This window comes from Melitaea cinxia, chromosome 13, assembly GCF_905220565.1.
Source record: "Melitaea cinxia chromosome 13, ilMelCinx1.1, whole genome shotgun sequence".
In the NCBI taxonomy this organism is placed as follows: Eukaryota; Metazoa; Arthropoda; class Insecta; order Lepidoptera; family Nymphalidae; genus Melitaea; species Melitaea cinxia.
In genome coordinates, this window is record NC_059406.1 from 2,506,434 (window position 1) to 2,531,645 (window position 25,212).

Genomic DNA, 25,212 nt, shown 5'->3' on the forward strand with positions numbered 1-25,212 from the left:
TTTGAACGACACGTGACGCTAACAGATGACGGAAAGCGAAACTCGAATTATTCAAATAAACTTGTATGTGACTAAAATAACACAAGACACTTTATTCTACACCACGACGAATAAATGAAATGTGATATCTTTGAACACATTTAACACAAAAGCGGTTTCACTTTTTTCGATATTTTGTATGGTATAGTCAAAGAGGTAAACTTTACTTGTTAATTTTTAGATTATCATCGTTATAATTTTTTCTAATTCGACATGCGACTATGACTAAACTTAAAATAATTAATTAACTTACTCGCTTCAACCTATCACAGTCGACTGCTAGACATAGACCTCCCCCAGATATCCCGGTTTTCTGCAATCCTCATCCAGCCTGCACCGGAAATCTTACGTAGCGTTTTCCAAAACGTGATCTCCACTCCAGGACACATTCGCTCCAACGGCCATCGGTCCTGCGACACAGGTGACCAGCCCACTTTCAACTAAATAAAAAAAAAGAATTAAATTTTTTTTTTTTTAAGTTTCTTGCCAGTTATTAATTCACATCAAGATACGGAGATTGGTTCGCAGTAACAATATTTAACTAAAAATCAAGCTCTTCGTAAACTTGTGGATAAAAAGTGCTTTTAAAGCTTACTCGAACACTGAAAGTTTTGATTTTAAAATGTGAATTACGTTGAAAAACAATTTTTAATGTCATGTCAAAAATCGACCGTTCCAGCGGAGATCGAACCTGCATCTCCGACTTACCGTGTCGGTGCTCTAGACAGTTAAGCTATGGAACGATGTAACCGCTAGATCGAAATTTTCGATATGATGATTTTATATTCGGTCTAAGCGACCGTGGCGCCGTCTATAGTGAGTCATTTACAGCACTCGTAACTATTCAAAGTTTTCACATTACAATGAATTCTTTGACAGGAGACGACACCATGCTATCTTGATTCGTATGATTTATTTTCGTGCTACCCACACATGAGGAAATTCTAAACAATTTTTAATATCATATCAACTTATATTAAAAATTGTTTAGAATTTCCTCATGTGTGAGTAACCCAAAAGTAAATCTTACGTTGATAAATTATTGTATTGGTACTGTCATTATTTGACCTTACGCATTCCAAAAATAGCTTAAAGGCAAAAATTGCGTAACAGTACTTCAAGCTCTCACACTGTGTGAAGCTAATGAGTTGAAACAAGATATATGACAGCTTTGATCTGTAAATATATGTATAATATTTTATACCTTTTCGAGGCATTACATGTCTTGTTATTCTCTTACTTACTCAATTTAATTTATAAAAATTAAACAGTGTTTAACTTTTACCTTAATGTTCATAATATTATTGTCACTGATCTCGTTTGATACAAATAGCCGGACTTTAACAAGACTGACAATATGACAATGAATTGGGATAGAGGTCATGACAGCTGTCTATTGCTTTTGCAATAGTCAAAGGCCATGACCTTTTCAGCTGACTACTTTTTATGACATTTTTATACTTACATATTTCCATTTTCAGCGTAGGACCATCGTTTATTACGAAGTCACAAAACAGTCGACCGGCAGTGTTTAATAATAAATCGTCTCTAGGATAAACATAATGCATGATGCTTAAAATAAGACGCAGGCTTTTAATTTTTTTTTATTTAAAAATAAATAATATTAATAATAATAAAAACACTTTATTTTACACCAAGAGTGAGCAAAAATACAAAAATAAAAACAATATGTACATGGCTTATATAAATGGAAAGTTGTAATAGACATACATAGATGTATATAAAGTTAATGAATTATTATGATAAGATTGATCAGATTAAGAAAATACTATTGCTTTCGTGATCGCGTCTTTTCGTCCCAACTTATAACGGTCGTATAAAGGCATTTATATATTATTTAAATCAAAGCCATCAAACCCTTAAAATTGGTAGATTATCTGACAAATGCATCTATTCTACATCAATAACTATAAATTACATTTAAAATGTACATTTACATATTAACAAGGAAGCTTATACAATTTCAATGCATTCAATTACGCTGTTTAAAAATACAAAGTATCATTAAGTAGTAGAATAAATGCACGGAATAATTGAAAATTAAATATTCAATTATAAATGAATTTGTATTTAAAATTAACATAATTCATTTCAAACGTGTTTAATTACTTATGTACTTTTAACGGTAGATGTAGATTATACTCCAAATTTGATTTTTATTGCTGTTTCCTCTTTTCTTATAAAGTTTTATAAGGTAATAAAAATAAAATCAATTTTACTTTATGCAAGTATATGTAAATAACTTTGAAATTAAAATCAAACAATACTTTACATTTAAAAAGAAACCCAACTTCTTTGAAATATAGCGAAAAGTCGAATAGAAAAAATTATGAAATGGAAGAAAAATTCTGAGACAGCAACTAACTCGGAAAATTAGTTTCTTCTTGAAAACAAATTCTGAATATTTTATTCATGAACAATGTTTGGATGTAAAATTCTTCTAGAAAGCCAACAAACATGTCACCTAGTCTATATTCGCTTATCACTGAAAAATATTTATCTTATATAAGATCGCTCTTCTAGCGATAAAACCGCCTTTGTACTGTAGAGAGTATGAGTATTATTATTATTATTATTATATTTCATAAGCTTTCAATATTAGTGGTTTTTTTAAAGGGTATAAAATGTCAAATTTGCAATTGTACACACGTAATGAGTTATGGGTCCTCTAAGACAGTGAAATCATCTATAATGTAACGAACTTTTTGTAATTAATTACTTCATACATTTTTTAAATTTATTATTTAAACTCATACTACATACAAAATTACAATATTTCACTCCAAAACCTCGGGGATTTGTCCGGAGTGCTAAGTTTGAATACAGTTCATTTAGGCAATTAACGGTGGGTAGTTCTACAAACTAAAGTAAGTTTAAAACCTTTTAATTCGGTGGTTTATAGTGGTTCTGTTCTTAAAAGCCAACAAACAAGAGATGAGTCAAATATTCCGTGGTTCTTTGGCCATATACGTTATTTGTTGCAGTAGATGTTATAAGTTTTTTTATTTGTCGTGTATTCATTTTATGCTGTGTGGCTACGGCAGTAAAGAATATAGCCACCCCCTCTCTTCCAGTTCCACTACCACCTTGGAGTTAAAAAGCGGACCGATGGCGGGATAACCATCCAACTGCTTGCTTTTAAATACACAGGCCAAAGACGGGCAGCAGCGTTTTCGGTACGACAAAGCCAGCCCTGCGGTGCTGCCCAGCGTGGTGACTATGGGCAAAACACATGAGTTCACGCTATTTTTGGCGCAAACTTGTGGAGGCCTATGTGCAGCAGTGGACTGCGATAGGCTGCAGTGATGTGATGATGAATTTTATGCTGACATATAAAACTACAAAGTCTTCTGAATCTGAATACTGATCGAGTGTTCCACTATCGGGTCGTTTTTGGGCATATCTCTATTTCTGGTAAACATTAGTGACAACTAGATGGAGATCATAAAAAAATATAATGATACATCTATAGTTTTTAACACGTAGTTATCGGTTACATAAAGTTTTGAATCGTATATCACAAAAAATATATACAAGAACATATATAGTATCCTCACAAATAAAATTAGGACAAAATAATATATGAGCAAACTTCTTAGTTACGTAAATTCAGCTATGCAGAGACAATATGAGATTCAAATATGAATAAAATTTTTAAATTCATATCATTTAAAAAAAGAAAAAAATCTAATATAATTTACATTAAAAATCGAATACAATATATCATGTGCATCGATTTTAAATTATAAATATAAATTAAAGTACAAGGAGTACATCAATAATGAACGTTCAAGAATTATTTTAAAATAACTATCTCAACATACGAACATTATGATTAAAAAGAGTCCTCAGTAGTCTTAAGAAACATTTCTATCTCGAAGTTCTGAAAAATAAACAAAAAATGCAAGGCGCAGAAGTGAGACACCGAAAAATAAGTGGAGACAAACAAAAGCGCTTTAAATTCTTAAAGTTGAGCCGTAAGAAATAAAGACTGCCCCTTAAAGAAGCAAAGTACGGGCTGAATTTTAAGCACCGCCAACTGTACAGCACTAGACAATTGAAACTATGAATTATGCATGAAACCGAGCGCCTCTGGGCTTCCGATATAGACTCGCTAAATATTTGAAGTTGGAAAAAATATAATTTTTAAATTCTCTTTTAAAATGTATGTGTAACAAATTTATGTGTGTGCTTTTGTATCCGTTGTTATAAAAGTAAAATAATAATTTTATTTGGTTTTATTTTGTCAAAAGTTTACAATTTCTTGATATAATACTGAGTATTTAATAGATTTTATATTGACAAATTTATATTTATTTTTAATTTTGTAAATTTTTGGAGTTCTGAATATATCTTATTAAACTTCTATTGAAAAAGTTCATCTCAATAAGATAAGACAGATACTCGTCCCAACTCAGCATTTTAGTTTTTTTCTAACCAATGCTATTAATAAACTACTTTTTTATGTTTACATATTTTTTTAACATAAACTTAGCTCAGAATTTTATCTACAAGAGAACAATTATGTGAATTATTACATTTGCAAGATTTTACGCTATGCACGATATAAGCTATAAAGCACGATCTTATATATTTTTTGTGTGTGAAATTACCTTGTAAAAATTTAAATTTAAAATGAAAATTTTCTTTAAAATATCAACAAAACAGCTCGATTTAAGAGTACGAAGAACATCCAAATACCCTCGTTGAATGTATAAGCATGCTTTTAGAATATTGGCATACGTGCCGCGTGGCCCTCGCCGGGGCACTTAAGACTTACTGCGAGGGAATAGTTATTTATATGTTGTTGACGGGCTATGTTTTAGAGAGAATATTTACAATAACACTATTAAGTATATTATACAAGCTAACATTTAAATTTCGAAATATTATAAGGTTTACTCTAGCTTTTCAGTCAAAACTGTTAAAATTCTGATGTTATTGTAATTTGTACAGTTTATAGTTGAGTGACAGTGGATTACACATGACTACAAGTTGACGGGGTAAACTAAGGCCAATGAGAGTCGATTGTAACTCTGAATTTATTGAAATAACTATAAGCATAAATAGGCAGAAGTAGTGACGTCATAGGTGTCTAAGGTAAATGCAAAAAAGCAATTTGGCAAGAAATAACCTAAATTGTAGACTGTCATATATTACATTGTTGAATATGCGGTAACCGATACAGTCATCAAATAATGTAAAAACTTATGAAACCTGAGATGAGTGGTCAAATACCTAATCTTATCTTCCTTAGCAGGATGTTTCTACCTTAATCATTATATTAGCCTGCTTCGAAAGTATGTTTATTTCCCTCCGATTTTTCCCCTAAACGTGACCTAATTGTATTTTTCATACTTTAAATAATTGTATATCAGGTGAACCTTGTTTGCCACCCTAGTAGGTAGTATACAAAAAAAATTGTTGAATGTTTACTTTTCATCTTACAATTATTAAATTTAGTTTTAATTCCTACTTCAAGAATACTGAAAACAAGAAAACACCTCTTCAAAAATTACAGTAATGAATAAAAATAAAATAAAATTCTTTAATTTTATTTTTAGAAACAGCGCTTTAAGCTTACAAATCTTACGTTATTTCAATACTCAAAGCGTAACACCACCTTTCATTCTCCATGTATCCTACCAATTATAATCCGTACACTTACAAGAGAAAGAGTGAATAGGCATTTTTGTGCCACCGCAACCCAAGATTACATCGTTACTTGCCATCAATCAAAATTTTCGTCAATTGTAAACTTGTTTTCCATAAAAAAATCCCTTCTATTTAATTAGGATCAACTTTACTAATCGTACTTTTAACCAAAAAAATATAATCAGGTTTTCAGGATACAGTTTACGTATGGCTAATTATAATCAGAAAATTAAACAATAATTAAAATTGAAATTATTTCGCATCTGAATACAGAATATTGTCAATCAATTTAAGTGATTTTGGAATTTAATTTTAAAGGCTTCTCGGTCAAAAATATATTAAAAGTATATTCATTAATTTTACTCATACTCATATATTAAACGCCAGGAATATGTTAGCCGTTACGTTTTTTTTTAATTACTTATATTTTGTTATACATTATATATATATATATATATATATATTCATTCGTTACAGAAATGAACTACTAACATACCTACAATTTTTAAATATATTTAACGATAAATTTATATAAATCGTGAAAGCTTATAACTTTAAAATATACTTATGTATATAAAATATTAAACCTATTTATCGTCTAACTTCACAATTAATCACATAGCTTAGTTCAGCTAACAAACATATGCATTTTATATAACTTATTTTTAAAAAAACTTAGTCTTTTTGAGTTTTATTTTTGTAAATTAAACAAAGATATTTTACTTTAGTTATTTTGTTAGTTCTAATAAAAATCTGTGCGATTAACATTTATTAAACGAAAATATATAGAATTTCAAAAGTACGGACAGGTATGATTTACTTCGGCAATTTCTCAGGCAGCTGGTTTAACCCATTCACGAGATGAAATTTTCATAAATAATACATTAGAACTTATGTAAGTTTTTTAAGTATACGAAATATCTCTCGCTTTCTACTCGTGTTTAATTTTAACTCTTAACATAGAATTTTTTATGTATATTCATAATTATGACTCAATTATAAAAATAAATCATCTAAAAATATAACCTACAATACCTTCTATAACCTGCAAATGTTTAAAAATGTACATAAATATAGCAGAATTGTTTTAAACCAATGACGCAGTTATCTCTTCACGAAAACCATGAAGTTTCAATATAATAGCTACAAGTTTAAACATGTTTTCAAGTGTAAACAAAGCTTCAAAGTGAATAAGTGAATTGTAACATTTTCAAATATAAAAGAAAAATACTTTGCATCTTGTTCGGACATGGCTGTAAGAAACTTTCGAGCTTTTAAAAGAAGTTGGAATAAGTTCTGACAACTTTTCCGTGTCGCATCGACGCGTATAAAAATAAAAGCCGTTGGAAGTTAAACCACGCATGACAATACACCATAAGTATCAAATTCGTATTCATCTTCGTATTTCAGAAAATAGTTTTTTTCTTTCTTTGGGCTTTGTTACAAGTCAAATTAAATAAAAATCATAATTAAGTATTCGAAACACATTTCGATAAAATTTTACTTGGACGCAACACTGTCGCGATTGTATTTGGAAGAATGGACATTCCGTTTTTAAGCCATCTTGTTTTTTAAACTATATTTTTAATTTATTGACCTGCATTATACATATATGCGGATATATTCCCTCCTATGAGTAACGGTCGCTATCAGGTGTACATGACAACAACCAGGACCGACAGCTTAACGTGCTCTCTGAGGCAGGGTGGGGAGGACACGACAAGGACTGCACAAACACCCAGACGACTGCAATTATAATCAGCAACATATATCGTCAAAGACATTTGTAAATGGTAAATATAAAAGGATATCGCTACAAAATTATTTTAAAAATAAAAAAGAAAAATATTTTAACATACTAGCCACTGAAGTTTAAGCACTTGACTACAGTTGATAACTGAATCTAACTTTCAAATACGTGACTCGTGACGTGAAACTAGCCATTATGAATAAAATAAAAACATTTATTTGTGATTATACAATTTTTATTTATTTGCTAATTTTATGGATCGATTAAAATTATGAGATACAGTTTAATATCTATTAACGAATTAGCATGTGTTTTGTTAAAACGAGAAATAAACGAGGCGATGATTCTGCACTTTTTCACTTTTCTGCCAATTCTATGCCCCCTTTTTTACGTGGGGAAAATTCATCATGGATATTCATATGGTCTGACATAATCATCCGGCGCGGGGGCGCCAGAGAGTTATGTCAGACTCCTACCGGCTAAAAAGCGATCACGTGTGAGCAGTTGTCCGCCTGGGTGGGGCGAGAGGGGGTCGCGCTAGCATTCGCCACCTAAGTCCTATACCCAAAGGTTGTCTGGAAGATATCGCTCTTTTAGCGATAGGACCGCCTTTGTACATCTTCCTCTAATTGTAATACTTTTGTTTGTATCTTTTAATGGTGTGCAATAAAGAATATAATAATAATAATTATTATTATTTTCACTAGAAAAAATTGTTCATTCAAAAAACCTCGGAAAATAATAATAGCGATTTCCCAGAACTTTCCTTTTTTTATTAAAATTATTTTTACTATAAAACAATAAAGTAACGTATTTTTACATTTTAAATAGTATTTGAAGTAATTCTGTGAATTATATTTTACCATTAGGCACCAGAATTAATGAAATGAAAAGACCTTTGAAATGCTATCTATTCTGCTATTCTCTACTTGTATCTCCTACGCAATTAGATTCATTGTAATAAAATGAATGGGAGAAGAGAAAATATTGTTTCTTTCAGGTTCAGGTAATTATTGTTATTTCATATAATATTTGTCTTCACGTCTGTCCGTCTTAAAATATAGATGTCTATGACACGGGCCTATGGCATGCATGCATGCATGCATGCAACGTATGCTTTTTGGTTGATAGATTTTTTTTGTATCATCATCATGTTTTTCACGACCATCGGTCCTTCGCAGCACGCATCCAGCAGCTTCCCGCGACCCCGACCAGATCGTCGGTCCACCTCGTGAGCGGCTTGCCCACGCTGCGGCTATGACCGCTGCACATTGTGACCTATAAGACAAATTATTATTAAAGAAATCACATAAATTTACTTGTTTTTCGATTCATAGTTAAACATGACATTTTTTCTACTTTTCATTTCTTCTAAAAATCTAACAAGACATGTTTTTGTAATACGAGATGTAGTTGTTGTCGTATTAAGGAAAAAATCAATCTGAAGAACCTTGTCACTACATACCAAGTAAAGTCATCTATCTTAATTCCCTACCAACAAGAGGCATAAACGAAAAACTTCGAGAATATTACGGCCTAATGCGGGGATACCGAGCCAAGATTTTTTTTTTCTATTTATTCATTCCATTCGAAATTCCCGGTGGCTAAGAACAAAGACAATACCGTAATCCCAATTCGTACAGTAATAAATTATATTTTCGTTACGAACGAAAACAAATCTTGAGATTTTTACCAACTGTCTGTTCTTTATTAGATAGATAGATATTGTTTCTTAATGTTGTATTATTAAAAACTTTATTTGATCAGGTTAATCTCAGAATATAAACTATAAACGTGTGATTCAAAAATAGAATTAGTAGGTCTGTTATATAAAAAAAAAAGCTATACAAATTTATATTTTTTTTCGACATAAAATCCAGGGTTAGTCCAGTTACGGACACATTGAATTATTGTTAGAACTTACTGGTATATTGAAATTACTATCTTCAATTGATAATGCGTTTGTAAGGATACCAGCAATTGGCTGATGCTGTAGCAGTTACAAGCTCGAAATGAAACTATGATGCAGTAATACAGATGACATCCCGAATGCAGTTACGCTATATATATACATACATACATATATATACATATATATACATATATATATATATATATATATATATATATATATATATATATATATATATATATATATATATATATATATAAATATATATATTTTGATACAAATAGGTTGGCACATAAGCGTACGGCTCACCTGATGGTAAGCGACTACCATAGCCGATACAGTTTTTGAGCAGGATATGTCCTGCTAAGCTCTCCCTCAGTTATAATATTACGGAAGGTACTTCGTCTCTCTGGCGCAGGCCTCCACAAGTTCACGCCAAAAATGGCGTGAACTAAGGTGTTTTGCCCATAGTCACCACGCTGGGCTGCGGGGTTGGTGACCGCAGGGCTGGCTTTGTCGCACTGAAGATGCTGTTGCTCGTCTTCGGCCTATGTATTTCAAAGCCAGCAGTTGAATGGTTATCCCGCCATTGGTCAGATTTTTCAGTTCCAAAGTAGTAGTGGAACTGTGTTATCCCTTAGTCGCCTCTTACGACACCCACGTTAAGAGAGGGGGTGCTATATTCTTTAATAACCACATAGCATGGCGCAATATTATTACATAAAAAATATGTTCGGTAACAAGTTTGATGACTTTTTATACTTGAAAAACTTCCAAATTCAATTTAAATAAATTCTTCAACTAAAATGAATACAAAATGATCTAACAAAATTTTCAATCTACGCACCCATAGCTATTCATTGAATCGAAATTATTTTATAAATATCAAAGAAATTTTCTTAACATCTTGTACGGACATGACTGCGTGAAAAACTTTGGAGCTTTCTGAAAAGTTTCCAAGAAGTTTTTCTCATCGTATCAGTGAGTATAAAACGTAAGACTTAGCACTTTTGTTCACGCATAAAATGTAAAATTATTTTAACATAATTTTCTAATGATTTATTATTTTTGGTTCTTCTCTGCGGAATCTGCATTCCGAATTCGTGTTAGTTTTACTTTTAAAAATAATTAAAATTTTTATATGTAAAATGAAAAAGAATTATTTTAAAGCTTATTTGAATAAATATATTTTTGATTTTGATTTTGAAAATGTAATTAAAGATAATAGTGTGTGGAAAGTATAAATTTGGAGGTTTGAAATTTATATTCATTTTTTTAGGCGCTAGCTTTTGAAACTGCATAAACAATTTTGATATTCTAAACATTTTTTAATATCATATCAAAAATCGACCGTTCCAGCGGGGATCGAATCTGCATATCCGACTGACCGTGTCGGTGCTCTAGGCAATTAAGCTATGGAACGATGTACTCGCTAGATCGAAACTTTTGATATGTGAATTTTGTATTCGGTCTAAGCGACTGTGGCGCTGTCTATAGTGAGTTCTTTACAGAAACCCATAATTATTCAAGGTTTCATATTACAATGAAAATCTTTGACAGGATACGACACCATGCTATTTTTAATTTGTACGATTTTATTTTTGTGTTACCCACACATCAGGAAATTCTAAGCATATTTTTAATATCATATCAAAAATCGACCGGGGAATCGCGAGGATGTGTAGAATCTAGCGAATACATCGTAATGTGATCGCTGCGCTAATGCGTTTTTGTTTTAGACAAGCGTTTAGCAAAATTAAAGATATTATTAAACGTTTATCAATCAATCACTTCTGTAGACTGTCAAGCTACCCTAAATAAAACCAGGAGGCGTAATTAATATTACGAGTATATGCTTAATAATAATATAGATTTTTTTTAAATAATATTAACAACATCCACGGGCTCTTAGTTGCCCGTGACATTTGTACTATAAAAAACATTTCTTTCAAAAAAATTCGAAAAAAATAAAAATTTGAAAAAAAAAATTGTTTAGACCATCTCAATTGCTAGGATGGTACGACACTGATAGCTTTTTGTTGTTATAAAGATAAACTGTTTTTAAATACTAACTTTGAATACTTCGACTAGACCGTTGGCGCAGTTTGTAGTGGCCCTGCTTTCTGTGTCGCGAGTTGCGAGTTCGATTCCCGCCTGAGTCTGGGTGTAATATTTGTATTTATATATGTATTATTTCTATGTATATTTATAAAAAAATATATAGTTATAAAAGTTAGTGGTTACTTGTTTGGAAGCGCGAGGAAAAGGGAGGATCCTCCACCAGACGGGTGTTGTGTCTGGCGGGCTACTGGCCCAACGGTTGTTGTCGGGATCTTGTATATATACTTAATCACTTTGAAAACTCTGATAGCGCGATGTAGCATACGTCAGTTTTCTCTAATTACGTAGTTTGTAGTCGTTCGTATTTCGCGCGATAGATGTCGCCACATCACTCCCCTCCGAGACCGGAGGTCGATAGCAGGTTAAGTCGTCCATTCATCTTGTGATGCTTGCCGGGCCAGTGGAATGTTCCAGTGAGTCGGAACCAGATGCCGCATAGTTCACGGTGAGTCGGAACTGTCTGCGGTGATGCTGCATATGCTCCAGTGAGTCGGAGTGGTGCAGTACTGCGTAGTGGCTGGCTGCTGCGTCGACCAGGAGAGAAGTGCGTCTCTGCTTGCTGACCGGCCGAAGTGCAGTATGCTGTGCCAAAGTCGCTGAGAAGGCTGTGGGTGATGACCAGGAATGCGGGTCCGCTGCATGCTGGTGGTCAGGATACCCGTAGTAGCCGTAGATGCTGGCTGGCTGAAGTCGTAGATGCTGGATGCTACTCGCTGCTCGAAAGCTTGAGGAAGTGATGATGACGATGAAGGTTGCGCTGATGTTCATCACGTCGGGGTCACCAGTTTGGAAGTGTGAAGAATCGTCTCCGCCATCGAAAAGGGAGGATCCTCCACCAGACGGGTGTTGTGTCTGGCGGGCTACTGGCCCAACGGTTGTTGTCGGGATCTTGTATATATACTTAATCACTTTGAAAACTCTGATAGCGCGATGTAGCATACGTCAGTTTTCTCTAATTACGTAGTTTGTAGTCGTTCGTATTTCGCGCGATAGATGTCGCCACACTTGTAACACCAGCGTTCATATGTTTACCATAGGAACAGACGACCGCGTGTTTCTATTATAAGGTATTTAACGAATATACTACTATTTTTTTTTTTTGTTTAAGACTTACTTCGTTCTGTCAAAAGTTAAGAGTAAAATTATTTTAACTTTAGTATAACAACCTTCCGTGGGCCTTAATGAATATACAAAACAAAATTTAGCCGAATTTGTCGAGCCATTCTCGAGTTATGCACTTAGCAATGTTCATTTTTATTTATATACCTACCTACCCTACGCGCGTTGCTACGCTTTTTCTTTTGGTCATATCAACTCAAGTACCTTTGTGGGCTCATGCACAACACTTTGCTGAAGATCATGATATGATGAAATGCATAGTTTAAGATTCTGTGAAGGATATACAGACAAACATTCATTTTTATATAGATAGATGTCTGTTGTTTTTAATATATCGATATACACGTACATATCTCAAATAAATATTACATTCACATGCATTACATCAATATTAAATAATAGTAATATAGATTAGTATCGCATTGTTAGTCTCAAAATCGAATTATTTCTAAATGTAATAAAATTCCCGAACTCCGATAAAATACCGCTTAATTCCAAACTGCGGTGAGCGTCTCAGAATCATTTAGTTAAGATATTCTGCTTGCGGTTATCCAGCAGGTTTTCAGTACCTTTGGCAATTTGATTTTATAATACGTTATGAAGTGAGAATAGTTATTTTTCATTTTACAGTTACTCTATAAAATATTCGATAATTCTTATTTAGGTTAGAAACCACTTAAGAGAAATTTAGAGTGCAGTTTGAGTATATTTATATCAAGGTTCATGTGAATGTAATTTATACTAAAACTAGTGATCGCCCAGAGGTCGAAATTCGATCATAATTAAAAATTTAAATTAAAGAAAACTAAAACATTAAGAAACTAATTATTAACTGAGATAGGGCACAGCAGGAATTTCCTGCTCAAAATATGGAGCAGCCCGACTGGGGTAGTACCTCGACCTTACAGAAGATCACAGCTAAATAACACTGTTTTCAAGCAGTATTGTGTTCCTGTTGGTGAGTAAAGTGACCAGAGCTCCTGATGATTTATGAATGATTGGGTATTAGGTCGGCAACGCGCTTTCGATGTTTCTGGTGTTGTAGGCGTCTATAAGCTACGGTAATTTCTTACCATCAGGTGAGCCGTACGCTTGTTTGCCAACCTAGTGATATAAAAAAAAAAGAAAATAAAGAGCCTTTTAAAAAAAAAATCAATTCAACTTCTGATTTTGACAATCATTAAAAGAGTATAATATGCGTGTGTGTGTCAAATAGATGGTAGTGTGTGTAATGTTTTTTTTTGTTTAATATATTTTTATGCATCACTTCAGCCTATCGCAGTCCACTGCCGGACATAGGCCTCCCCAAGTTCGCGCCACACATCCCGGTCTTCCGCAATCCTCATCCAGCCTACACCGGCAATCTTACGTAGATCGTCGGTCCAACGGGCCGGAGGACGTCCCACACTGCGTTTGCCAAGACGCGGTCTCCACTCTAGGACCCGTCTACTCCAACGGCCATCGGTCCTGCGACACAGATGACCAGCCCACTGCCACTTCAACTTGCTAATTCTGTGGGCTATGTCGGTTACCTTCGTTCTCTCGCAGATAGTCTCATTTCTAATCCTGTCTTTGAGAGAGACCCCAAGCATAGCCCGTTCCATTGCACGTTGAGCGACTTTAAACTTGTGGACCAGTCCCTTGGTCAGTGTCCACGTCTCGGCTCCGTATGTTAACACAGGCAGGACGCATTGCTCGAAAACTTTTGTCTTCAAGCATTGCGGAATCTTCGAAGTGAAGACTCGACGGAGTCTGCCAAACGCCGCCCAGCCCAACCGAATCCTCCTATCGGCCTCCTTCTCGAAGTTGTTGCGGCCTAGTTGGATAGTATGGCCTAGGTAAATATAATCCTGAACAACTTCGAGAAGGGTGCCATCGACCGATACCGGTATCGGTATGACTTGGTTGTTAAACATAACTTTCGTCTTATCCAAGTTCATACAGAGACCGACACGTCGGGAGGACTCGTTTAGGCCGGCCAGCATTTGGCCTAGCTCATCCAGCGTCTCCGCAAAGATGACAATATCGTCGGCGAAACGAAGGTGAGAGATGAATTCACCGTTGACGTTGATGCCCCGTTCCCCCCAATCCAAGGTCTTAAAAACATCCTCTAGCGCAGTGGTAAACAGTTTCGGTGATATTACATCCCCCTGTCTTACCCCGCGCCGGAGGGAAATAGGTCTTGTTCTTTGGTCATTGACATGAACGGTCATCGTCGCCGCGTCGTACATAGATTTTAGTACCTCGATATATCGCCAGTCGATATGACATCTCTGCAGAGAGTCCAGGACAGCCCAGGTCTCGACGGAGTCGAAGGCTTTCTCGTAGTCCACAAATGCCACACACAGCGGTTGATTATATTCTTCCGTCTTTTGGATAATCTGCCGAACAGTATGGATGTGGTCCACGGTGCTGTAGCCATTTCGAAACCCAGCCTGCTCTGGTATTTTTATGCATAATTTAAAAAATATATATAAACATTCTGCACTCCTCTATATAAACTGTAAGTGGGTGAAATTTCATACCCCTCCGTCTGCGCAATTTTCGTAAAAAAGGGTACAAAGTTATTGCCACGTATTATTATATAAATAAGAATAGTGAAAAGTATTGATTTTGATTTTGATTTTTAAATGTCTTTATTAAATCATGTAAGTTGACAAACCGTTTAACAAAAGCTCACTTACTGTTAACATCATATTTATAATACATTTTTAGGCTAACTTACCTTTATAAAGATACACGTTGAAACACGAAAAAGTAATTATAACATACACAAAGACACTTCACAGGTATCAGTATAGTACTTAATCGTATGAGTTTCTAAAACGTTGCACATTTTTAAAATTTACACTTAATACTCATTACACTTACACAAAGATTATAAAAAATAAAAAGATTTACAAAAGTGTACTTATATGCTTACAATTTTATATTTCACAGTTAGAATAGAAATAAAAATAAATCAACGCAGGTATGTAGAAATATTTACTGAGCTATGGGTCGACATACGCAACGCAAGCCGGTCGCAAGTGAAAAGTACTAAAATATATTTGATTGGTATATGCTTTGAAATGTCATGAAATGAATTTTAGTAGTCAGAGAAGAAACTTCTTTGAATCTTTAAACAAAAAAAAAAAAATGATATTTCCGTTTCAAAATGTTTCGACGACGAAATAAAACAGAATATTTAAATGACAAGAAATAAGACCAGTATTAAGAAGTGGAGTTCAAGCTAAATTTGAAATGAACTAAATTTTACAACAGAAGACAATTGAAACTATGCATTATGCATGGACCGAATCGCTTCAGAATTTTCGACGCTAAATCGCTATATTTGCGGATTGAAAAATCATTCAGTAAAATATTTAGACTTTGGTCACGAGATTACATTATGTGAAATAACTGTTTTGGACTCATTCCTTCCGTGTGACCACGGTTGTTGTAAAGTATCTGAAACGGGCTTTTAAAAAACTTAATAAACCGCGATAAAATCCGAAAAAATTGTTTCATTATAAGAAGTGAAATTCGCGTAAACATTAGGAAACAATTACATTATATGATTTATCACGTGGAATGTAGACACACACACTTCAGCCTATCGCAGTCCACTGCTGGACATAGGCCTCCTCAAGTTCAAATTCTTTGCTGCCGTATCCACACAGTCATAAATAATGTAATTAATAAAGTAGATTTTTTCAAATGATAGAAGACAATTATAAGAATGATGATTGAAAAGGTTGATTTGTTTAAGGTTGTGGCAAAAATATAATATTGACCTAACATATAAATGATATATTTACCATATTTTGCCTACTTGGAGTATTTTTAAAATAATTTTAGACAATTTCTCAGTTTTGGGAAAATTATTGGTGTTTCAAATATTAAAAACAATAATAAATAATATTAAAAATATTCTTTTTTCAATTGTGAAGAAGCTATCGAAGTTTACTGCTATTAGTCAACACTCAGATAAGAAGTCAAATCTTTACATAATTAGCTTTACTGTATTCTCTGTACAAAGCATGTAGCCGATGGTTTTTTATTATTTCCATAAATGAAAATCAAAATGCAAGTTTCACATCTGCATAAAAATATTTACATACGTATTAGTAAATTTATCATTTCATTTACTAAGAACCATATTGTTGGCAGTACGAGTTATAACTGGCCAATAAGTGTCTTGTATAAAATACATGGGGTTAGTATTTAGATAAACAATACATATAAGTGACAGCTGTATTAACGAGTTTTCGAATTCATTTCGAAATAAACACAGTTATAATTCATTCAGAGCGAAATTTCTCAGGCGTATTATTTTTATTATGTAAGAAAACGTTTTATTATTTGGTCACTTGCTTTCAGTGGATTATCCGTCATAGGTCGGTCGGCGGAATTCGTCATTAATCTTTTAGACAATACTCGTTTTGTTGCCAAATGACGGTAAGTGTAGCGTTCTGAGCGCCGAGTGCGCTTGAAGCGCTATTTGTTATAACGGTTTCTGGATTGAAATGTGATTTTTTTGCTTGATAAGGTTTGAAAAAGAAATATAAGTTTACACGTACATTTTTTTAAAAGATTAACATCTTTTGTATGAATTCAAAGTCCAGGAATAACAATAAAAAAATAAATCTAATATATAAAATTCTCGTGTCGCGGTGTTTGAAGTTAAACTCCTTCGAAACGGCTTGACCGATTCCCATGAAATTTTGTGTGCATATTCGATAGGTCTGAGAATCGAACAACATCTATTTTTCATCCCCCTAAGGTATAATGGGGGGGGGGGATTAAGAAAGTTAATAACATATAATTATGGCAAAACAACGTTTGCGGGGTCAGCTAGTATTAAAATAAATTTTAGATTAATTTATTTTTTGCTAACTTCGATTCGAACTTTGTGTAAACTAAGAAACTACGAATAAAATATACATTTAAAATATTTAAGCAACATAATTATGTATCTAATTATAATATTAGATATAGTCCGTTGTCTCAGTTTGTAGTGATACTTCGTTTTCGGAGGTTGTGGATTTGATTCCCACCCCGACTCTTATACTGTAGTAGCTTCTGCCTCCGACTTTGTCTGCATGATTTTTGCAAAACTTTTACTGTTTACGCTGGGCACGCAGCGGAAGGTCTCAAAAAGAAGAAATCCCGTTTTTAGTACATTCTTCATTGATGCTCCGTTCTTATTGGTCTTAGCGTTATGATATTATAGCTTTTAGCCTTCCTTGATATATGGGCTATCTAACGCTAAAATAAATTTTGAAATCGGACCAGTAGTTGCTGAGATTAGCGCGTTCAAACAGTAGTATATATATATATATATAGTATTGATACATATAGGTTATATAAAATGTTATAAAATTACACTAAAATGCATCACTCCTTCTGTATAGACAGGACAACACCAGTATGTTATGTCAGCTAGTAATAAACGGACATAAAAAAATTCTTGGTGTACAATTTTAAAATAAACGGTTTTTTAAGTCATCAAAAAAGAACACCAATGAACTTTTAACTGTGATCAACAGGTGGATAAAAGAAGAAGTTTCTTTTTGGCGACCTTAACGTCAATTTATAAAATGGTGACCGGCGCATAGGAAAATACAAATTAGTTTTGAATCAAGGGTATTAAAATAACTTTAAGTAAATGTAGCGCTGCTATACTCGGTTTTTATTTTATTTCCATTATCTTTATATTTATTCAAGTTTAAACCATTTCTGTTAATGCATCTGAAGCACTTGGGTATTGTAAGTTTTTTTTTTTTAATTTACGGCGAACTTAAAAATAATGACTATCTATAATCTATAATCTATAATATATATAAAAGCGAAAGGTCACTCACTCATCACGAAATCTCCGAAACTATAACACCTACAAAATTGAAATTTGGCAAGTAGGTTCCTTATAAGACGTAAACATCCGCTAAGAACGGATTTTACGAAACTCGCCCCCTAATGGGGTAAAACGGGGGGTGGAAGTTTGTATGAAAGTCCTATGTTTTTGAAGTTAGAGACTTGAAATTTAAAATGTAAGCTCTATAGATGGTGAAAAGGTGTCCAAATAATATATCTTTAGAAATCAACCCCCTTTTGGGGTTAAAACGGGGGATGGTACGCTGACTCACTCATCGCGAAATCTCCGAAACTATAATAGCTACAAACTTGAAATTTAGCAGGTAGGCTCCTTATAGGTTGTAGACATTCGATAAGAACGGATTTTACGAAACTCGACCCCTAAGGGGGTAAAACGGGGGTTGGAAGTTTGTGTGAAAGTCCCATGTTTTTGAAGTAAGAGACTTGAAATTTAAAATGTATGCCTTATAGATGATGAGAATGTGTCCAAATAATGTGTCTTTAGAAATCAACTCCCTTTTGGGGTTAAAACGGGGGGTGGTAGGTTTACTCGCTCATCACGAAATCTCCGAAACTATAACACCTACAAACTTGAAATTTGGCAGATAGGCTCTTTTTAGGGCTTAAACATTCGCTAAGAATGAGTTTTACGAAATTCGACCTCTAAGGGGGTAAAACGGGGGTTGGAAGTTTGTATGAAAGTCCTATGTTTTTGAAGTAAGAGACTTGAAATTTAAAATGTACTTTCTTTAGATAGTGAGAAGGTGTCCAAATAATGTATCTTTAGAAATCAACTCCCTTTTGGGGTTAAAACGGGAATGGTAGGTTGACTCCCTCATTACATATCTTCGAAACTATAACAGCTACAAACTTGAAATTTGGCAAGTAGGTTCCTTATAGGGCGTAAATATTCGCTAAGAGTTGATTTTATGAAACTCGACCCTTAAAGGGCTAAAACGGGGGTCGGAAGTTTGAATGAAAGTCTTATGTTTTTGAAGTAAGAGACTTGAAATTTAAAATATATGCTCTATAGATGGTGAGGAGGTGTCCAAATAATGCATCGTAATCTATATATATAAAAGAGAAAGGTCAGTGACTCACACATCACGAGAACTCAAAAACCGCTGGATGGTCTATCCATCCAGGTTGGATAAAGATAAAGTTTGGCAGGGATGTAGATTATAGTTAGCAGACGTCCGCTAAGAATGGATTTTACGATATTCCATCGCTAAGGGGGTTTAATTGGGGTTGATAGTTTGTATGAAACATATACAGCCTGAAAATAAAACCAAAAATGTGGTGTATGAGGTGAGATGTGGTGAGAGGTTTTATAAAAATAACTATTAAATTATACTAATCTGTGCCTTTTAAAAAGTTACTCAGTTTGATAAGCATTTCAAGTGACTGAAATAAAAAAATAATTTGCGTTAAACATCTTAATAGTAATACATATCTTCATAACCACGAGGACGTAATCGCGGGCAACAGTTAGTGTATTATAAGTCCCCAAAGTGTATGTGATCGATTCGCTCAAAATTTACTGAACGGATTTTCATGCGGTTTCAACATTGTAGAGAGGGCTCCACCATTGGCAAGAGGAAGGTTTACGGAACGGCTAAGCCAATTTTGATGAGAGTTTCACTGGAAGTTTGCCGGCAAAACTTTGTGACACACTAATTTCAACGCGGGCGAAGCCGCGGGCACAGCTAGTATAATTATATAAAAGCGAAAGGTCACTCACTCATCACGAAATCTCCGAAACTATAACACTTACAAACTTGAAATTTGGCAGGTAGGCTCCTTATAAGACGTAGGCATCCGCTAAGAACGGATTTTACGAAATTCAACCCCTAAGGGGGTTAAACGGGGGTTGGAAGTTTGTATGAAAGTCCTATGTGTTTGAAGTAAGAGACTTGAAATTTCAAATGTAAGCTCTATAGATGGTGAAAAGGTGTCCAAATAATATATCTTTAGAAATCAACCCCTTTTTGGGGTTAAAACGGGGTATCGTAAGTTGACTCACTGATCACGAAATCTCCGAAACTATAACACCTAAAAACTTGAAATTTAGCAGGTAGGCTCCTTATAAGGCGTAAACTACCGCTAAGAATAGATTTTACGAAACTCGACCCCTAAGAGGGTAAAACGGGGGTTGGAAGTTTGTATGAAAGTCCTATGTTTTAGAAGTAAGAGAATTGAAATTTAAAATTTATGCTCTAGAGATGGTGAGAAGGTGTCCAAATAATGAATCTTTAGAAATCAACCCCGTTTTGGGGTTAAAACGGGGAATGGTAGGTTTACTCACTCATCACGAAATCTCCGGAACTATAACACTTACAAGCTTAAAATTTGGCAGATAGGCTCCTTATAGGGCGTAGACATTCGCTAAGAACGGGTTTTACGAAATTTGACCCCTAAGGGGGTAAAACGGGGGTTGGAAGTTTGTATGAAAGTCCCATGTTTTTTAAGTAAGAGGCTTGAAATTTAAAATTAATGCTTTATAGATGGTGAAAAGGTATCAAATAATGTATCTTTAGAAATCAACTCCCTTTTGGGGTTAAAACGGGGGATGGTAGGTTTACTCACTCATCACGAAATCTCCGGAACTATAACAGCTACAAACTTGAAATTTAGCAGCTAGGTTCCTTATAAGACGTAGACATTCGCTAAGAACGGATTTTATAAAACGGGGTTTGGAAGTTTGTATGAAAGTCCTATGTTTTTGAAGTAAGAGACTTGAAATTTAAAATGTATGCTCTATAGATGGTAAGGAGGTGTTCAAATCATGCATCGTAATCTATAACTAACTAGAACTAATAGAACTCAAAAACCGCTGGATTGTCTATCCATCCAGGTTGGACAAAGATAAAATTTGGTTGGGAGGTAGATTATAGTTAGCAGACGTCCGCTTTGAACGGATTTTACGATATTCCACCGCTAAGGGGTTTGATAGTTTGTATGAAACATATACAGCCTGAAAATAAAACAAAAAATGTGGTGTATAGAGAGGTTTTATAAAAATAACTATTAAATTATACTAAATTGTGCCTTTTAAAAAGTTACTTAGTTTGATAAGCATTTCAAGTGAGTGAAATAAAAAAATAATTTGCGTTAAACATCTTAATAGTATGCAGTCTTAGTAGTAATGGATATCTTCATAACCACGCGGACGTAGTCGCGGGCAACAGTTAGTGTGTTATAAAACAAAGGCCCCAAAAGTGAATGTGATCGAATTGCTCAAAATCTACTGAACGAATTTTCATGCGGTTTCACCATTGGAGAGAGGGCTCCACCATTGGCAAGAGGAAGGTTTACGGAACGGCTAAGCCGATTTTGATGGGAGTTTCACTGGAAGTTTGCCGGGAAAACATTGCGACAGACTAATTTCAACGCGGGCGAAGCCGCGGGCACAGCTAGTTATTCTATATTTATAGGACTAAGTGATTTTGTCAATCAGTTACGTTTATTTACATAATACATGTCATTATCATAATCATCTTACAGCCTATATAGTCCACTGCTGGACATAGGCCTCCACAAGTTTACGCCAAAAATAACGTGAACTCATGTGTTTTGCCCATAGTCACCACGCTGGGCAGGCGGGTTGGTGACAGCAGTACTGGTTTTGTCGCACCGAAGACGCTGCTGCCCGTCTTCGGCCTGTGTATTTCAAAGCCAGCAGTTGGATGGTTATCCCGCCACCGGTCAGCTTTTTAAGTTCCAAGGTGATAGCGGAACTGTGTTATCCCTTAGTCGCCTCTTACGACACCCACGGGAAGAGAGGGGGTGGCTATATTCTTTAGTACCGTAGCCACACAGTACATGTAATATGAAGCAAGTTGAAATTGCAGTGGGCGGGTCATCTGTGTCGCAGGACAAATAGCCGGTGGAGCAGACGGGTCCTGGAGTGGAGACCGCGTCTTGGCAAACGCAGCGTGGGAGGTCCTCCGGCCCGTTGGACCGACGATCTACGTAAGATTGCCGGTGTAGGCTGGATGAGGATTGCGGAAAACCGGGATATCTGGCGCGAACTTGGGGAGGCCTATGTCCAGCTGTGGACTGCAATAGGATGAACTGATAACTGATGTAATATAAATATAAATGTATATGTTTATATACATTAGTAGGGTTAAAGACGATTAGCAGAATATAATTTGAATAAATATACATTAATACAAACAAATAAAATTGTAGTGTCTGTTTGTAATATAAAAATAATCGCTCTTTACTAAATACATATCTATGTATACACGGTACGTATACCAAAATAACATTTTTTTATAATTTTTGTCTGTCTGTCTGTCTGTCGGTCGGTCTGTCTGTCTGTTTGTTCCGGCTAACCTCTGAAACGGCTGGACTGATTTCGACGGGTCTTTCATTGGCAGATACCTCATGAAATGAAAAGTAACTTTGGCTACTTTTATTTTATAACTCTGTGAACTGAACAATAACAATTTTGTTAAAACCATGCGGACGAAGTCGCAGGCACAACTAGTGTATAAATATATCCAACATTAGAATAATTTGTCCACTATGTTAATTTATACATAAAGGTCGCATTTAGTAATAAGTTTTTTGCCAAGTCATATTGTTTTAGTAAAAAATAACAAACAATATCTTCCAAATCATCTATATTTTTACTGTTCGAAAGTAGAATTAATAAGCGTTTTAGAGTTGTTTCTTTTTCGAAGAATTTACTGGCACGTTTTGTTGATGCGCTTCTGCTTTGTTACTTTTGGTCGTTTGTCTTCTATGCTCATCCTTCTGCATGGATGCAAACACGAATTCGTATTGATTTACTGTTGTTGTGGGCGCGCTTGTGTTCTTCTCTCATGAAAACTTATATCGTACATTGAGTTAGTATGGAATGACTTGACGTGTTGTGTGGTTGTATGTCTTTACCTTTTTATCTTCTTATAGACCTTTGCCTAATTTTTTTATACAACTAGGTTGGCAAATAATTGTATGGCTCATCTGATGATAAGCGATTTGGTAAGACGTCTGCAACACCAAAAGCACTGCCATAGCGTTACTCACCACCAAAGCACAAATCTACTTCAGATCAGTATTATTTAGCTGTGATCTTCTGTAAGGTCGAGGTATTCCCCAGTCGGGCTGCTCCAGATTGTTAGCAGGATATTTACTGCCCTACCTCAAATACAGATACGTTCCCTAACCTATAATAACCAACCTGTTCCAAAGTCAGAGTAGGCCAAAGAGTGGACCTATCACTAATACAAAAATGTGATACATCAGATTAGAAGAATTTTCTTGCTTTTTCTTCACGCAATCCAGTGCTGGACATAGGCCTCCCCAAGTTCGCGTCAAACTTCCCGGTTCCCCGCAGTCTTTTCGACTTTTTTACTGTTTATAGACGAATTTTCTACTGTTGTTCATTGAGGAAAAGAATTTTTTTGGACAATTAGTAACACACATTTTCTTTTATGTTTGTATCATAGCTACCTACAGCATGTATTGTAGTTATGACAATGTTCATTTTGGAATGTGGTATTATATAACAATAGTAAAGTCTCAGTATGCCCTGAGCTTGCCCATACACCGTACAGCCGCTTTTCGCGGTAGCTTTAAATATGCTGCTACTAAGTGTTGGAATAACTTTCCACCACCGCTACGTAATTTAACAACCAAATCAAGTTTTAAAAAACTCTATAAAAGAATCTTACTTTTAGGGCAACAAGATATTTAAATTATAGTCTGATCATGGCAAACGTGATAAATTATATGGTCTATATTCATTACCAAATTAGCAGCATTCGTTGATTTGGTCGCAAGTGCTCAATACTATTGTGTGTCATCGTACTATATAATTGTATGTGTGTGTATGTGTTCATGAATATGTGTATTGTCATGTAGGTCATATTTTGTCTTTAATATGTCACATATTATAATTTATTGTTTTCCTTAGTGTATTTATTATATATTAGTATAATTATTAATAATTAATATTTGTTTAACGTTAATTTCGCATTATTATTTAATTATCTTTCTATCATTGCCGCCAAAATGGGAAAACGAATGGTGGTCCTGAAAACCAGTGTCAGGGCTTTTAGTCCTGAGAATAGCTGAGGTCCCACCTTTTGTGAGACACACTGTCGCCGCGCTACTATCTTCTTTTATCGTCTATTTTTTATTTTATTTTTTTATTTTTTGTTTTTTATTACTCATATATTGTATTAGACCTAAGAGTGATTGTAATGCCTGCCTCTGATGTTATATGTATATGCATATATTGTGTATGTTAGGAACAGTGTGTTTTGCAAATAAAGCTATTATTATTATTATACTGAATGTCACTCCGCCCGCCCAATACATAATAGATACATATATTATAATAACTACTTATATAAATAATATAGTAAATTTACTTATACTTACATATATAAATATAAGCGGGTGGAGGAATACGCCCCGGCAGGGAGATCAAACGGCCGGGGGTTATTATTATTATTATTATTATTATTATTATTATTATTATTATTAAATATTTCACATTCCTCTCCATATTCATATACACTTTTAAAAACTAGCTCTCACCCTCAAAATTAGTTGAAATGAGTCGATTTTTTTATCTATGTAGGAACTAAAACTTAGATCTTAGTTAGGCGGTTGCGGGTTCGATCCCCGCACATGACAAACATTTGTATCGGCCATACAGATGTTTGCCGTGGTCTGGGTGTTCGTGCAGTCCTTGCGTGTATCCCCACCGTGATTCGGAGAG

General features: G+C 34.5%; 1 long non-coding RNA gene across 1 annotated transcript; it reads right to left on the minus strand.

The window, feature by feature from the left end:
• Positions 1–1,823: 1,823 nt before the first annotated feature.
• LOC123658837 lies at positions 1,824–24,181 on the minus strand. The gene is made up of 3 exons (XR_006743940.1): positions 24,117–24,181; positions 13,547–13,569; positions 1,824–1,834 (listed from the first exon to the last, which is right to left on the minus strand). It is a non-coding gene; the product is annotated as an uncharacterized LOC123658837 (long non-coding RNA).
• Positions 24,182–25,212: the final 1,031 nt, after the last annotated feature.